This window comes from Carassius carassius, chromosome 25, assembly GCF_963082965.1.
Source record: "Carassius carassius chromosome 25, fCarCar2.1, whole genome shotgun sequence".
In the NCBI taxonomy this organism is placed as follows: domain Eukaryota; kingdom Metazoa; phylum Chordata; class Actinopteri; order Cypriniformes; family Cyprinidae; genus Carassius; species Carassius carassius.
This window is the reverse complement of record NC_081779.1, coordinates 6,412,938-6,417,407: the sequence shown is the minus strand read 5'-3', so window position 1 is coordinate 6,417,407 and position 4,470 is coordinate 6,412,938.

Genomic DNA, 4,470 nt, shown 5'->3' with positions numbered 1-4,470 from the left:
GGTGTTTGTTTGTTTGTTTGTTTTTTACCAGAAATGTCACTTTGACTTGTAATACAGTGTATAATATTCAATTTGTTATGAAATAAAGTTTAATACTTTGGATTAAGGGGTTTGTTCAAATCACAAACCCTAATTGTAAGCAACAGTTATAATGACAATTTCCTTAAACAACACCAAGTAACTACATGAATCCTAAAATAATTAAAGAAAAACCTCTCTGTGGCATTTTAGATCAGTCTTGTTAAAGTGAGAAAAAAAGAGGAAATCATTTTAAAGGATGTTTGTGAAGGAAACAGGTGCACAAAAACAATCTTACACTGCATGTCACAGAGAGCTCCTTCTAACCCAGTTGCCACAAATGAATGACAAATGCTTGTTTTGAGATGTATGACTGTAGATATGATTGTGGTCCTGAAACAAAGAGCGGGGCTCTGAGTCTACAGGAACTACTCATGAGACCTGTAGAAATGGGAGAGGCAGGCAAACATGAGGGCTGTGCTTGGAATAGCATGCTACTTTTACTACTCCTGCTATTTTGACATAATATAGTATGTAACTTTCTGTATGCATTGAATATACAGATAAAGAACTACATTTGCCAAAATGTGCATTAAACAACTAATTTCTATAATGCAATAATCTACATGCAGCGGGGCTAACAGGGCTATGCTAACCAACCAAACATCTTGGGAATACCCTGAATAACTTACTACTAGGGTGACCATATTTGCTCTTTTTCTTAGACATGTCTTGGCTGGGCTTTCACTGTGAGAAGTTGGTCGTATTTGTAGTACAGGTTCAGTAGAGTATCAAACATTCAGCATAAACTGACAGGCCTCATGTTCTGCATGTTTTTGAAGCCAGTAATCACTGCATTTCTTCAAAGCGTGTGCATGCATTTGTGGCAAGCTCACTAGGCAGTCAGTCACACCCCGGCCTATTGCTAGATCAGGCCATCCAGGGCGTTTCCTCTCACCTCTTTGCCATCATATTTTCATCGCTGTCAAAAGCTCTGTTAAACACACTGACGATCAGCTAGGCCTACTGGTGAGTACATTTTTACAAATTACTGCTTTTATTTGTGGATCACCTGTTTTGTGTACGTGAAAGTAGTGAATCCTTCTGGAAGCAGAGCATTTTTCATACATTTGATTTCAAGCACATTTACCAAAAACAGCACATTTCATTCGAGTTAAAAAGGGGGTCTGAATTCAGACATCTCCTTGTTTTCTTAACTAAAGAGGTTTTTACAACCAAAATCAAATTCAGCATAAAATGGTTGTTAAGACATCCAGAGCTGTAAAATCAGACTTATTAATATTAATATAAAAATCAATATCAGTAAAATATCCAATGTCATAATTTCCCACAACTTCTTACAGAGGAGTTCAGCAAGCTTTGTTTTAAATTTAAGATTGATATGAAATATGTACAGTATGACCTTACATATGTTTATATTTTATTTTAAATATTTTAAATATATATTGCGACTTATCTTCTGGCAAATTAGCAAGCAAACAACCTTGACTGTTCATGGCTTATGATCAACCTCAATGCGTATTTCACAACAGGAAACCACAGCATGTATGTAGTTCGTAGTCTCTTACATGACATGACAAATTCAAAAGCAGCAAAACCAAAATATTCTTGAGTGAGAATTTAAACAATCCAGTCAAAACAAAAAGATTATCTGGAACAGTGTTATTATTTAGGATTGTGATTTAGAATGAGTGGAAAAAATAAACCAAATTCCTTCTTGCATCACACCTGGCCACATTGAAATCATCATCCTGAAGCTTATGTAAGACTCATTATTCCAGTGCCTGTGGTGGTGGTACAGTCACCGCTCATGTAATGCCTGCAGTGACGCCGAAAAGGGATGAATTAAAGTTCGACAGATAACCCAGTTGAAACTGTTTGACATCAAGAACTAAAAGATCTTGATCAAAATCCCACATTAAGGTAATCTCAGGCAACAAACTCCCATCCACAACATTAAATCAAGCTATTTTTTACGACTGCATGTATAATCCAAATCAAATCAATCAATAGGGTTCTTACATTCACGGAAAACCTGAAAATACCAGGAAATTTCCATGGATGGATTGATGAATGAATATTTAAATAAATAAATAAACACTTTTAAAGCTTAGTTTTAAAAACTGACAAATCATGGGATTTCTAATATAAATAGGCTATACATGTTCTTGGTATGATCTGCTCCGAAATATTTCATTGGCCAGAAATTGCTCTTATGCAATCTCTTTTTAGCAATCCTTATCCAGAAATCACAAACGACTGGAAAAGTCATGGGAACTTTGATTCAAGACACATGGGTCTGTAGTTAAACCACTTACCAGGGGGCACAAAATTTGTCATAAATCACAGAAATGTTTATCAAATAAGTAATAAATTCTTTACAAACTGAAAAAGAAAGCCAAAATAAGTGTTGGTGTAAGCGTGTATGGCAAGCCATTTTAGAATTTAAAACTTGGTTTTGACTGTTCTTAAATATAAATTTGGATAGTCACAATTGTAATTTGGTTAGTCATAATTATAATATGACTAGTCACAATGACAATTAGAGATGTCTGCAATTATAATTACACTAATATGAAATCGGTTTAGAGATGTCTCTAAATACTTTAAGACTAGTCCAAACTCCATTTAAGATATCTGTAATTACTTAATTGATATCTTCAATAGATACGTCATACATCCGCAAATGTAATTAGAGATATCTCTAATTCAATTTCGAATCTTCACAATTGTAGTTAAAAATTTCAGAATTCTTTAGAATTCTAATTGTTCCTAGTCGAATTGCTGTTGTGTGATGTCTGAATAAATTTATTCAGCTCCTCCCAGAGCTCCTCCCCACCTACTCTGCTAACTGCTAACAACATAATAAAAGTCTGCTTTTGTTGGCACAGAGAGAAAAGATACTAGATAAAGTGCTTCATGGATTATTAAATAATCTGGATTCAGCCTTATGTGGTAAAAGGTCTCCAGCTTGCATGTATGTATAGTGCTGTGTTTTAATTGAATCATGTTGCAAAATGGACCAAATGCAAAGTAATTGCAAACTGCTCATCTGAATTTATTTATAATTTACACATTATGAAAAACAATGGAATTATAAAAAAAAAAAAAAAAAAAAAAAAAACGTAAAAATTTTACAAATTAATGCATGACGGACAAGAACAATGCTTAAAGGAACAATGGGTCAATGTCATCAAAAGGCACACACACCAGTAATGTTCCTGTGGCTCAGTGGCAGAGCATTGTGTTTGCAGCGCAAAAGGTTGTGGTTGCTTTTTGCACTTGGTGATTCTTTTAACATTATATAAAATGTTGCAACAGCTGACATGAGGCCTATACATGTGTTCATTTGTAAATAAAGGCTAACAAAATTTTATCAGCAACAAACACGTCTCACCATTACAATATAAAACAGGACAAAAGCCTATTTAAGTCCTCTCTGTATAGCCTAACACTTTTACACATGCTCCAGATAAATTTTTATTTCCATACTTTTGAATTTCTTCTGTATAAAACAGTTTAAAATCACCCAAAGATGCTGGAGCTTTATTATACAACTCTTCGACAAAATTGCTGATGACAACAGTTTCCAAGCTAGGATTGGTTAAATAAAATGTTAAAGGTGGGGCACAACAAAGGTGTATTTGCATGCACATTGTAGATCTATAAACTTATTTTGACTAGTCAAACTGTTAATTTCAGATATCTACATTGCAATTACACCTAGTGACAAAGCTAAATGCAGATAGCTCCAAATATAGTTCTTCCTAGTCAAAAATCTGATTGGGACATCGATAATTAATTTTCAGATATTAATTTCCAGTCATAATTCCAATTCAAGATATCTTTAAATATGATTTGCCTAGTCAAAATTCCAATTCAAGATATCTACAACTGTAATGTGGATATATATATTTAAAAAATCTAATTAAAGATATCTTAAACTGAATTTTGACTAGTCAAAACAAATTTAAAGAAATCTTGAATTGAATTACGACTAGTCAAAACTAATTTGAAGATATCTAAAATTATTTTTCAATGGAAGTCAATGGAAGAATATGACTTGTCGTAATAGCATTGTAGATATCTGGAATGTGTATTATGACTAGTCAGAATCACATTGTAGATATCTTAATTCCAATTACTACGAGTCATAATTGCAATATAGATATCTGGAAATACAATATTGACCTAAATTATATTTATGGTTCGTCAAAACAAAGTTTTAAATGTTAAAACGGCTTGCCATACAGCATCTAGTCCGCCTGACTGCAGTAACGTCACGATTCACGAGGGGAACGTCCCCTCGACCGCTGACCAATGAGCGTGCGATATGGAAATGAGCTCCCGCAGGTTCGCCTGAGTAGTGCGCGCTCCCCCAGCCAGCGCTCAGATTAACTAACTTCAGCCCTCGAGCCCGCATCACAGCGA